Source organism: Triticum urartu, chromosome 3, assembly GCF_003073215.2.
Source record: "Triticum urartu cultivar G1812 chromosome 3, Tu2.1, whole genome shotgun sequence".
Lineage (NCBI taxonomy): Eukaryota > Viridiplantae > Streptophyta > Magnoliopsida > Poales > Poaceae > Triticum > Triticum urartu.
The window spans coordinates 189,301,686-189,315,915 of NC_053024.1; positions in this window are offsets into that span (position 1 = coordinate 189,301,686).

The following is a 14,230-nucleotide window of genomic DNA, read 5'->3' on the forward strand; positions in this document are numbered from 1 at the left end:
TTACTTACAACTCAAGAATTAGAACTTGATACTAGAACAAATGTATGACTCTATATGAACGCCTCCGGCGGTGTACCGGGATGTGCAATGACTTAAAAGTGACATGTATAAAAAATATGATTGGTGGCTTTGCCACAAATACGATGTCAACTACATGATCATGCAAAGCAATATGACAATGATGAAGCGTGCCATAATAAATGGAACAGTGGAAGTTGCATGGCAATATATCTCAGAATGGCTATGGAAATTCCATAATAGGTAGGTATGGTGGCTGTTTTTAGGAAGGTAAATGCTGGGTTTAATGCACCGGCGAAAGTTGCGTAGTACTAGAGAGGCTAGCAATGGTGGAAGGGTGAGAGTGCATATAATCCATGGACTCAACATTAGTCATAAAGAACTCATTTACTTATTACAAAAATTTATTAGCTATCGAAACAAAGTAATAGACGCATGCTCCTAGGGGGATATATTGGTAGGAAAAGACCATCTCTTGTCCCCGACCGCCACTCATAAGGAAGACAATCAATAAATAAGTCATTCTCTGACTTCATCACGTAACGGTTCACCATACATGCATGCTACGGGAATCACAAACTTTGACACAAGTATTTCTACCAATCCATAATTACTCACTAGCATGAGTCTAATATTACCATCTTTATATCGCAAAAAATCTTAAGGAATCAAACTTCTCATAGTATTCAATGCACTTTATATCTAAGTTTCTATTATATCCCTCTTGGATGCCCATCATATCAGGACTAAATTCATAACCAAAGAAAATTACCATGCTGCTTAGAGAGACTCTCAAAATAATATAGGTGAAGCAAGAGAGTTCAACAATTTCTATAAAATAAAGCTATCGCCGTGCTCTAAAAAGATATAAGTGAAGCACTAGAGCAAAATTGCCTATCTCAAAAGATATAACTGAAGCACATAGAGTATTCTAATAAATTCACGATTCATGCGTGTCCCTCTAAAAATGTGTGTACAACAAGGATGATTGTGTCAAACTAAAAAGCAAAGACTCATATCATACAAGACGCTCCAAGCAAAACACATATCATGTGGTGAATAACAATATAGCCTCAAGTAAATTTACCGATGGGTTGAAGACAAAAGAGGGGATGCCCCGGAAGCTTAGGCTCTTGGTTGTCTTTGAATATTAACATGGGGTGCCTTGGGCATCCCTAAGCTTAGGCTCTTGCCACTCCTTATTCCATAGTCCATGAAATCTTTACCCAAAACTTGAAAACTTCACAACACAAAACTCTACAGAAAACTCATGAGATCCGTTAGTATAAGAAAATAAAATCACCATTGGTACTGTTGTGAACTCATTCTTTATTTATATTGGTGTAATATCTACTGTATTCCAACTTCTCCATGGTTCATACCCCCCGATACTACCCATAGATTCATCAAAATAAACAAACAACACATAGAAAACAGAATCTGTCAAAAACAAAATAGCCTGTAGTAATCTGTAAACTTCGAATACTTATGTAACTCCAATTTTTTGATAAATTAGAGCAACAGAGGCAATTTGTATATAAATCTTGTGCAAAAAGAGTAAGTATTTAATCGTGCTTCTGTGAAAAATGAAAATTATTTTACTGGGTGCAAAAGTTTCTGTTTTTCAGCAAGATCAAATCAACTATCACCGTAAGCCATCCCAAAGGTCTTACTTGGCACAAACACTAATTAAAAAAAATAAAAACACTTCTAACTAGGGGAAAGATAATAAATTTATTGCAAAACAGGAACAAAAAGATAGAAACAAAAATAAAATTGGGTTGCCTCCCAACAAGCGGTATTGTTTAACGCCCCTAGCTAGGCATTGCTAATTCTGGTGATGCTCACATGAAAGATAGCAATTGAAACACGAAGAGAGAATCATGTACCATGTGAAAACACATCTACGTATAACATAATTCCTATGCATAGGCATCTTATAAGCAAACAAATTATCAAGGCAAATAAAAACTAGCATATGCAAGGAAGAAGAAAGAAACAATAGCAATCTAAACATAACGAGAGGTAATTTAGTAACATGAAAATTTCTACAACCATATTTTCCTATCTCATAATAATTACATGTAGGATCATAGTCAAATTCAACAATATAATTATCACATAAAATATTCTCAACATGATCCACATGCATGCAAAGTTAACACTCTTGCAAAATAGTGGGATTATCATCAAATAAAGTCAAGACCAATCCAAGCCCACTTTTATCAAAATTTTTATAAGATTGATCATACTCCAAAGTAGTGGGATCATTATTACCTAGAGTTGACACTCTTCCAAACCCACTTTGAATATTATCGCAAACATATTCATCATGAGGCTTAAATAAAACTTCAAGATCATAAGAAGCAATATCAGCCCAATCATGATCATTACAATAAGTAGTGGTCATAGCAAAAGTAGCATCCCCAAGCTTAGGGTTTTGCATATCATTAACATAATTGACAATAATAAAATTTATAATAATATCATTGCAATCATGCTTTTCATTCAAGGAGCTATCGTGAATCACTTCATAAATTTCTTCTTTCAACACTTCATCACAATTCTCAGATTCACGAATTTCAAGCAAAACCTTATAAAGATAATCTAGGGCAGTCAACTCACTAGCAATTGGTTCATCATAATTGGATCTCTTAAAAAGATTAGCAAGTGTGTGAGGATCCATATCAATATATTTTTAGCAAGCAAAGATGCAAGAAGATAGAGGGCACATGGCAACACAAGCAAAGATAGCAAACGAGAAAGCGAACGAAAGAAGGGTGAATAAAAAGGCAAATCTTTTTTTCTTCTGAAAATCATTTTAGAAGTGGGGGAGAGGAAAACGAGAGGCAAATGCTGAATAATGTAATGCAAGAGATGAGAGTCTATGATGGGTACTTGCTAGGCTTGATGTAGACCTCCCCGACAACGGCGCCGGAAATTCTTCCTGCTACTTCTTGAGCTTGCGTTGGTTTTTTCCTTGAAGAGGAAAGGGTGATGCAGCAAAGTAGAGATAAGTATTTACCTCACTTAGAGAACCAAGGTATCAATCCAGTAGGAGGTACAAGCAAGTCTCCAATCTATGCACCTACACAAACAATCAAACACTTGCACCCAACGCGATAAAGGGGTTTTCAATCCCTTCACGGTCATCTTCTAAGGTGAGATCTGATAGAGATAGGTATAAAAGATTACTAAAACGTAAAAAAAAAGTAAATAAATTGAAGCAAGATATTTTTGGGTTTTTTGGTTTATATATCTGAAAATATATGATGGAAAATAGACCCGGGGGCCATAGGTTTCACTAGAGGCTTCTCTCTTGAAGGAAAATAATACGATGGGTGAACAAATTACTATCGAGAAATTGATAGAAAAGCGCGAAGTTATGACGATATCCAAGGAAATGATTATGCAAATATGCATCACATCCATGTCAAGTAGACCGACTCCTGCCTGGATCTACTACTATTACTCCACACATCGACCGCTATCCAGCAAGCACCTAGAGTATTAAGTTCATAAAGAATGGAGTAACACCTTAAGTAAGATGAAATGATGTAGAGGGATAGACTCAAGCAATATGATGAAAACCCATCTTTTTATCCTTGATGGAAACAATACAATATGTGCCTCGCTACCTGTCGTGGAGTTGACATGGCAGATGTCCTAGCAGAAGGACTTAGTCATGGAGCCATCACAACTAGGTTAGCTTAAAGGGGTTAAACGAGACAAAGGACACGAGAATGTTATAGTGGTTAGGCCCCTTGCAATCAAGGTAAAGGCCTACTCAGTTAAGGTTGTATTGCTTGGGTTTCGATCACCGGGGTGCGAATACACTTGACCTAGTTATCGATCTATTCTTTCTTGCCCTAAACCGCCACCGGGTTGTCCCTTTATATACACAGGTTGACGCCCAACGGCTTACGGAGTCCCGGCTAGCTTATACACAACGTGTCTGGCCCGGTGACTAACTACGCTTGCCTTATAATGCAAGTCATATATACATGGCGGTTCATCCTCTTGGGCCTCAAGCCGCCAATGGGTCTTGGGCAGGCAACGGGCTCGTATGATCCGCCATCTTCATAGGTAAGCCACGAGTGGTATGACCCGACCCCTCGTGGGTGGTTCATACCCGATAGTTATATCCCCAACATTAGGCCCCAGGTTGAATTGCACTTGTTCATGTCAATCTTCAATACCAGTCTTGCAAAAATGTTGCACCACTTGTTGAGAAATCTTGTTGTAACCCGCCATGACGTCAGCCCACGGAAACTTCTTAAACCGCCGCGACATCACTTCACATTAATTTTGTACTCGGTTCAGAACATCTTAATTGATCCTTATCTTAATAACCATCCTGAAAATCGAGGCATTCATATAGCCACATGATGGTTTCGGCCTCCTCGATTCCCGCGCATGTCTTGTATCCGCCCCCTTATAAATAGGGTCAGGGGTCTTTATCATTTTCACCCCTTATTTTGTCTTCCTCTCGCGTCTCCTCTGCCGCTCGAGCTCCACCGCCGCGACCTTCGACCGCCGCACTGACCCAGGCCGCTGCATCGACCTAATTGGATCAGAAACTCTGGCGCGCCAACGCTGCTCCTCTTCTATAAGTGCACCTTTCTTTCTATCTCAGATCTACGTTTAGGGTTTGGGTAGTTCATCGGTGTTCTTACTATTCTTCCACTGTTTTCCTTCAACTACAATGGCTTTTAATCTGGATAGGCTACGAACCTTGCGCGGAAGTAGTTTTAGCATTCATTTTAATCATTAGAGTAACATCTCCCCGTGGAAGATCTCATTTGAAACAACCACACTTTCCACTGCCGCCACCTTAAGTTTAGAATTTTACTGCCTTTTCTGAACTGTGGTAGATCCAAAATTATTGCTCCATCTTGCAAAATCTGTTTGTCCAACACTTAGCCAAATTTGAAGTATCATAACTGCCATGGCGGCTTATACTGCAAACCGTGATCCATCATAAGACACTAAATCTTGTTAAACCGCCACCATACGCTTTATAACTTGCCTGACCCGGCAACATATCTCCGATTTAACCATGTTTGCTCATAATTTAATTCTGCAACATATATCTTAACTTTTAGACTCTGTCTGGCTTAACAGCAAAATCCTTAACCTGGTAGGTACCATTAGTCCCCTTTTAAGACGCCAACACTTCAAAGCTCATCCCCGGCTTAATTCGTTAACTGTTAATAGCATTTTACCCTTAAATCCATTGCCCAGTTTAATAGCATGATCTTAATCCGGTAATGTTTCCTTTTCTTAGGAGTTTGTTTTCGAAGATGGTCAGGACTGTCACCGCCTGCAACTGGGTCGTTTCCCGGGTCACCGAGGAAGACTTGAAAGAATATGTTCAGACTATCGTCTTAGCCAAAATAGAAGCCATCCACTGGAGGGTTCCGGGTAATGTAACTCGCCCTGAGCCCAAAGATGGTGAAGTGGTGGTTTTTATGGATCATATGTACCGGAGTTTTAGTCCTGCCGGCTCAAGATTCTTCCGTGATGTGTTGCATTTCTTCAAGCTCCATCCACAAGATATCGGACCAAATTCCGTTTCAAACATATGCAATTTCCAAGTGTTCCTCGAGGTGTACCTTCAATAGGAGCCCACCATAGAATTATTCAGAGAGTTCTACTACCTGAACCGGCAGAATGAATTCACAGATAGACCTAGCCTTGAACTAGGCGGCATATCCATACAACACCGAAAAGAGGCTATCTTCCCAGCTGCTAATCTTCCCAGTCACCCCAAGGACTAGAACCAGACTTGGTTTTACTGCCAAGATACTTCGCTAGAAGGAGAAAATCCCCTTCCGGGTTATCGCACCAGCCGGCTTAGCAGCAGACATCATCTTCCAGATCGTATCAGCACAATAACACGAAAGAAGTATGTGCCAATTTTTGCAAAGATCCGGGCCTTGATGGACAATGGTTTAACTAGAATTGATCTAGTTCGCTGCTGGGTTGCCTAGAGAATCTTTCCTTTAAGCCGCCGGCCCATCTTAATGTGTGAATATACCGGTGAGCTAACAGATCCTGAGTGCCATAGCCAGACTGAAATAACTGAGGAAGACAACAATAATATGACAAGGACCCTGCTGAATGAGAGCTTGGAAGATGGAAGTGAAGTCGTATTGAGTCCTTTCTGCGTCCCGAATAAGCCGTCGACTATAAGTTTTTGAATCAAGCTCATCCTTGACTCATAATTTTATTTGTACCGCTTGTCCATACTCTTCCAAAGTTTACAGGACAACTCACCCTTCTGGACCAAGAAGTTGCCAGAGAAGCCAAATAAAACCCGGACAAAGGGTAAGGCTACCAAAAGGCCTGCCAAGAAGAAATCCAATGTTGTCGAACTATTCAATTTGGATGATAAGGATGATGATGACGAGTCGGAGGTAGAACTTGATTCCATTGGCTCATTTTTCATACATCTTATTGACAATAAATATTATCAGGATGATGCAGAGGCCAGCCGTGCAGATGAAGAAGATGTAATTACCCTTTCCTCCGGCTCAAATCCTTTGCCAACACAGAAAACCCGACAAGCAAGATGGAAAGTAAGATTTTCTCACCCTTTAGCTCACTTGGATCCCAAATTTATTTTGAAGAAATAGCAACATGAAGCTCGCCACACAAATCGGCACAACGGCGGTGAAATTTTATCTTCCGGCTTACCGAACACCCCAGCGCCTCGCAAACATCGACTGGAGGTTTCCAAACTTTCTGGCATAGATTACCCCAAGGCAGGTCTTTTTCGTCAACCTCTTAATCCGTCTGATTCAAATGATCACGGAACATCTCATTCCTCCTCCGGCGACTCGACGGGAACTCAAATCCCGACTTTCAAGGCTATGCCTGGGTAAGAGTATATTCAATCATTGAAACCTCATGCCAGATTAATATGTTGAAATCTTTGTGTTTTTTGATTTTCAGTGGTATGGCCAAGCCTAGCAAGAAGGAAAAACTGAACAAACCGGCTGAAGACTCCAACCCTTATGAACCGGAAAAACAATTACCAGATGCCTCTCATCCAACTGCTGAGGCCACTATCGATGACCCACTGCCAGAAGAAAATGAAGTCACGATAGATGATATGGATGTCGAACCGGCCATTGCTAAGCCGCCAAGCCCAGTTAAACCTACTGAAGAGAAGAATGACAACGTCATTGTCACTGGATTTGGTTACATAGCATCGGGTAACCCCACTGTCTTATCTAAGCACAGCGCCAAGTAAGAAACTTCTGCTGATATAAAGGCAAGTGGAAGGTAGACTTAGAGAGCTATGCCAAGTTTGGTGCTCAAGAATCCATTCCGGTTATTTGATTATATACCAGCCGTGATTTTGAAGCCGGCTTAGTCAATTTGATGAAGGAACGCTATGAGGTAATCCAATCACTATTCTCTTCATAATTATATGTCTATCAGCCGCCAAGTCTATAGGATATGATAGGATTGAATATGCTGTAGACTTTCCAATTGCCATAAAGAAGTACACATCATCACTAGTAGCCCCCAAGGGCCGGCTCAAATCATCAAGTTAAGCCAGGACTTTAAGTAGCAGTAATGAACTTCGCATCCGTAGCCCCCAAGGGTCGATTTGACTAGCATAGTTAAACCAGGACTTACCAAGATTGATAAACCAACACTTTAATATGTAACCTTAGTAAACCGGATCATATTATTGTACCCGAGTCATCGGATAAATTCGTCTTTGAAAAGAGCAATAGTCATTAGCCCCCAAGTGCCAAGGAAAATACTTGTATTGTGCTTGGGACTTCGAAAAATTCTTAAGAGCAATAGACATTAGCCCCCAAGTGCCAAGGAGAATACTTGTATTATGCATGGGACTTCAAAAATAATCATGATCATAATACTTTCCATGTGTTGCTTATGTGACAGGCTGAACTGATTGAGAAGGATTCGCAGCTCAATGATCTGAAGGCCAACATTAAAACTCAATTTTTTTAAAATAATACATTTTTTTAGTAATTTGCACAAATATTACGCCCAAAAAATTATTTTCAAAAATAATACACCGTCGGCCAGCAGCTGGCCGTCTGGTCCTAGTCAGCTAGCAGCAGGCTGACTGGGTCTTATCGGCCAACTGCGAGCCGACAGGTGGCTTCTCGGCCACGCGGAGGCCGACTATTGGCTAGGCCACGTCGGGCGCTGGCTGTCGGCGCGGGCTGGGTCACGGACGACCCAGTCAGCCAGCTGCCGACCGATCGGCCAGCTGCTGGCCGACAGGGAGCCAGCCCCGCAGCACACGTCTCTTTCTCCTCTCCTTCTTCTTTCCCTTTGTCCCACCGCAAGCTTCTCTCTGTTCTTCCTTCCTCCTCTCTCTTACACGAACTAGCTCCAATTAATACACCAAAATGACCCGTTTTTTCACGGATTTGGCACCGTGAATGGGTTCTACATAGTTAGGGGAGCCAAAAGAGACCTCGATCTACTGATGGGGTAGCTTGTGGTGGTCGTGGTGAGCATTTTATTGGAGCATTTTTTCAGCGCATTGGTGGAGGTTGTGGCGGCGGTGGTGGTGAAGCTGGGGCAGTGTGGTGGAGGTGAAGCTCCGGTAGTTTGGTGGAGTTTCCGGCACCAGTTCCGATGATTGAAGGCCGCCGTTCGTCGTTCGCACGCATGCTACAAGGGTATATTTCAACAAACATTTTTATTTTCGAAGTTGCATGCAATTATTGTTATTTGCTCCGGTAGTAATGTAAATATATTTAGGTAGTCGTGGTGAGCATTTTATTTCCCAGTACCGGTGTGCAATTATTGTTATTTGCTCCGGTAGTAACGTAAATATATTTAGGTGGTCGTGGTGAGCATTTTATTTCCCGGTTCCGGTGTGCAATTATTGTTGTTTGCTCTGGTAGTAACCGTAAATATATTTAGGTGTGTCAGTAATTGGAGTTGCTCCGGTAGTAAACGTAAATATTTAGGTATTCTTGGTGAGCATTTTAAGTTGTTGCTTAATACTTGTATTAGTTGCTCCATTAATATTTTGTAATATATAGCTAGCTAATATATAGACATGTCTAATATTTCTTAGTGGGGGTATATTAAGTTGTTGCTTAATAACTATATTTCGTTGTTGAAAAAAATAGGTGAGCCGAGATGTCTGATGTAGTGAACTTCAGATTTTGCTATGGTCCTGGTACAGTCCAAACAACTGAGATGGGAGCAGATCTGAGTGAATTTACTCATATAGATGTGCCAATGAGCGCACCTCAAACATGGTCTGTTAGTCAGTTGAAAGAATGGATTGCGGCAAGTTTAGGTCTTGATACTGAAACACACACCGTCGGTGTTCATGCATTGTGGACACGGTCAAGTTCAATAATTTACTTTTATTTGAGGCCGATAGAGCGAGACTCCGAATGGGTGCGGTGGTTACAAGGTTGTGAACGAAGGGGATGCAATCCTGTTGCTTTAGTTCTTCCCGTCGTGAAGGAGGTCACTGCACATGAAGGCGAGGGTGGCTACGATCCTGGTCATAGCAGTGTAGGGAGGCAGTTATCTATGTCAAATGCTGGAGATGATGGTTACGAACAAGGACAGAGCAGTCAGGTAGAAGGAGGAAATGCTTATGGTTATGAACCAGGGCAGAGTAGTCAGGTAGAAGGAGGAAATTCTGATGGTGATTACAATGGCGAGGTGGACGCTGACGAGGTAGATGGGCACATGCAGGACCAGATGGAAGAAGAAGACACTGATGTTGAAAGGGGTCATGCCGATGATTCTGACGAGTCAGATGAAGACGAAAATGCAGAGGAGGTCCCGAATCCTACATCGTGGAATCATGACTTCTCATCTGCAATGACCGTGAATGATGGACATGATTCAGCCTGGCAATATCACCAGAACAATATTGCGACGGATGCTATGTATTCGAACAAGCAAGCCCTGAAAGATGCAATAATTAACTGGGCAATGTCCACGCAAAGGGTTTTCACAGCTCAGGTGTCCAGTCAGAAATTCCTGACAATGGTATGCAAGAACGCAGATTGTCCCACCAGGGTGCACGGCTTTCTCCCTAAGTATGGCACAAGTTGGGTGATAAGTGACTTAGTTAATCACACTTGTCTTATTCCCTGCATCCCTCGGGATCATGCCAACCTTTCATCCACGCTTATTGCTCGATTGTTTTACGATGAGATTGTGCTGGGCAAGGCTATGGAAGTGAAGGCAGTCCAGACAAAAGTCTTCGCCAGGTTCAAGTACAAAATTTCTTATGGCAAGGCTTGGAGGGCTAAGCATGCGGCGCTTGAGAGGAGGTTTGGTTCTTATTTTGATGCATATCACTCTGTTGTCCAGCTCCTCCACACCCTGCAGCAGCGGAATCCAGGCACCTATATCGATATCCAAGACATGTTCATGCTAGAGTTCCCAACTGTGAGGGTGCTACATCGTCTCTTCTTCTCTTTCGGTGTATGCATCGAAGCTTTCAGGCATTGCCGACCGGTGATATGTGTTGACGGTACTTTTCTCACAGGCAAGTACAAGGGTCAGATCCTGACAGCCATAGGTCAAGACGGCCAAAATCAAGTCGTCCCACTCGCATTGAATGTTGGACATGGTTTTTCAGGCAGTTAAAAATATCAGTTGTGAAGGAGAAGCCCAATGTGTGCATGCTTCATGACAGGCATGCAGGTATACTCAGTGCGATAAGGACATTGACAAACCCAGGCCCTGAGGAACAAGTTCCGTGGAAGGACTTGCAGAGCCGTTGGTGCATGCGCCATCTGGGGGCTAATTTCTTCTCGCAGTTTAGAAATAAGAACCTGATGAATCTATTCAAAAAACTCTGCAAGCAGAACCAGCTATGGAAGTACAATTTGATACATGGCAGACTTAATGTGTGCATGCAGAGACACGTGAGGGACAGGAAAGCTGCAAGAGATGCAGCGGTGAGGGCACATGTTGAAGCAGTAGCTGCACAATTGGCAACAGGAACAGCGGCCGTGGAGGAGGAGCCTGTTGGGCTATGTGACCTGCCAGGCTTTGACCCACCTGGTACTAGGAGAAGGCTTGGGAGGTCGATTAAAACCTTTGAGCAGTGGATAGAGCATGAGCCTCAAGAGAGGTGGTCTTTGCTACATGACACACATGGAGCACGATATGGTGTCATGACAACAAACCTCACAGAAACATACAACTTTGTCCTCAGAGGAAACCGGGCATTGCCACTTACAGCCATCGTTGAGGGTATTTTCTATGGCACCGTCAAGTATTTAAGAGATAGACGTCAAAAAGTAGAGGAACATATCTTCAACAACCTGAATACATGGTACTGTGAAAGAGTGACGAAGTACATGGACAACAAGATGCAAAAAGCTAGATCAAACACTGTAGTCGCCATCGGTAATCAAGAAAGAAGGTTTGAGGTCCGCTTAGCCAACAACAAATTCGGATGTGCAAATGAGTTGAGGACGCATGAGGTGAAAATTGGTAATGAAGCCTGGCCAACGTGTGAGTGCACATGCAACAAACCGAAATTGCTTCACCTACCTTGCTCACATGTACTTGCTGCTTGCGGGCAGCTTGGAATGGACGCAATATCGTTTGTGTCTCCATTTTTTCTGAAAGAGTCTGTCCTCAATACCTGGACAGGTGAGCTGATGGGTTTTCGATCAATGGGTAATTTCAACAGCGTCAACCCCACTGAAAGGCGTTACATTCCGAACCCAGAGCATATGCGTACAAGTAGAGGCAGACGGCATTGTTGGCGCATCCGGAATGATATGGATGAATCTGAAGCAGGAGGTACGACTAGGCAATGCATTCTGTGCAATGAATTTGGCCATAGGGACACTAACTGTCCCACTTTTGTCACTTGGCGTGGACGAGGCAACCGAGGAAGAAGAGGAGGAAGAGGCAGTAGAGGAGTAAGGGCGAGAGGAAGAAGCTAAGCTAGCAGTAGTATGTTCTGAATTTGTATTAAGTGTGGCACTATGTTCTGAATTTGTATTAAGTGTGGCACTATGTTCTGAATTTGTATTAAGTGTGGCACTATGTTCTAAATTTGTATTAAGTGTGGCACTATGTTTTGAATTTTTATTAAGTGTGGCACTATGTTATGAATTTTTATTAAGTGTGGCACTATGTTCTGACTTTGTATTAAGTGTGGCACTATGTTCTGAATTTTTATTAAGTGTGGCACTATGTTCTGAATTTGTATTAAGTGTGACACTATGTTCTGAATTTGTATTAAGTGTGGCACTATGTTCTAAATTTTTATTAAGTGTGGCACTATGTTCTGAATTTTTATTAAGTGTGGCACTATGTTCTAAATTTTTTTATGTGCAAGAATGTCGGGAATGTGGTTGCTGAATGGGGACATTGATAGGGGTCATCGTGGTGCGATATGTTATGAGCGCAAGCTTGAGCCTCTGGTCACTCGCACTCCTAAAGAAAACTGGATGATACACCCAGGATGGCTTCAGCGGTACGTGTTTTATTAATTTGCACACTGACATGCATATTAATGGGAGACACTAACTGAAATGTTCTCTGATGAAGGTTGAAATGGGCCGGCCTTTTACCTTTCGCGCGTCTGGTTGAGTCTATCCCGGGTGAGAAACGCATCACCATCGACGGGTCCTTGCTGAGCTGCTTAGTGGACCGTTGGAGGCCAGAGACCCACACGTTTCACTTCCGATAGGGAGAGATGGCTCCTACTCTGGAGGATGTGTCACTTTTGCTCGGACTACCATTGGCAGGTCATGCCATAGGACCATTGGACGCACCGGCTGGTTGGGAGCGAGCCCTTACACAACGGTTCCATGGTGTTTTTCCGGATGCTCCGGATCCGGTATGGGAGCATCACAGACCAAAGTATGAGTGGTTGCTCAATTTCCGGGTAATTTACCCAACCTCTTATCTTCAAGTTATCGTGCATATGGTTTTACAGAAAATAACTGCGGCTAACTAAAACTTTCTCTTTGCTTAATGCAGATCCAAAACTTCCGGGCGCCGTTGACTACGGAACAGATCACTCGGAGCCTGGAGGCCTACTTAATGTGGCTTTTCGGCAAGGTGATGTTCACAGAGAACCATGTCACCACTATTAACACGCTCTACATCCCTATGGCACTCGAGATAGCGATTTCTCAGACGGCAGATCAGATCAGACAGAGGAGTTGGGGTTCGGCGGTCTTAGCGGCTACATACCGAGGTATGTGCAACGGTTGCCAGCTTACATCGAGAAAGCCAGCCCTTCTCGAATGCCCTCTATTCCTACAGCTATGGTCGTGGGAGAGGTTCTGTATAGGGCGACCAGATGTACATGTTCGTGAGCCTATAGACGCCATGTTTGATGCTGACGGCATCGACATGACTACTTACGGTCTGTGTTGGACATGTCGCGAGGTATGCACTGTGTTATAGTTTAACGTAACTTTTTTCTGCACAAGAGATAGTTCGATGCTAGCGGCTACTAACTTTTGTTTTCTGCAGAGACGCTTTGCTAGTGATCAGACCAGGAAGGCATACACAGCATTGAACGAGCAGTTCGATGCGTACACCGGGGTCATCTGGCAGCCCTACACAGAAGCAGCCATACAAGCGAGATACCCTGGTGGTCTGTCTGTGCTATGCACAAGGGACGAGATTACTGGATGACAAAATCAAAAATCATCTTCGATGTCTTTTTCGAGGAGATGGCACAACAGAGGGTTATGAGGCAATTTGGTCTTCTGCAGTTGGAGATGCCTCCCCCTAAAGAGAACCCAGTGCTAGCACACATCCACAGGTATTAACTAATTTATCAATGTTGCATTATCTTTCATAGTACTCCATTCGAAGCTTTAGGTAATTGTTGAACACACACCACAATTTTAGGACGACAAGGAAGGGCATGACCAGGACAACTGTTGACTGGCTAGTTAGACTAGAGCCGTATGTTATAGAATGGGAGACAACAAACACACATCTATGGCACGAGAATCACAATTTTGATCTCGATGAATTCAATCTCTATGTGCGACGCTACATGACCGGAACACGATTACACATCGTTGAGCACTCCCACCCAGAGGAGATACCGGATCCTACTTTGTCGGATATGTACCCGAGCTATAACACTTCGGGCTCTAGGCAGTACGCGGTAAGATATATTTTCTTTAAGTAATGTTGTCACATACTTTGACGTGCAAGAGACATACATTATTAATCGTCATGGAAA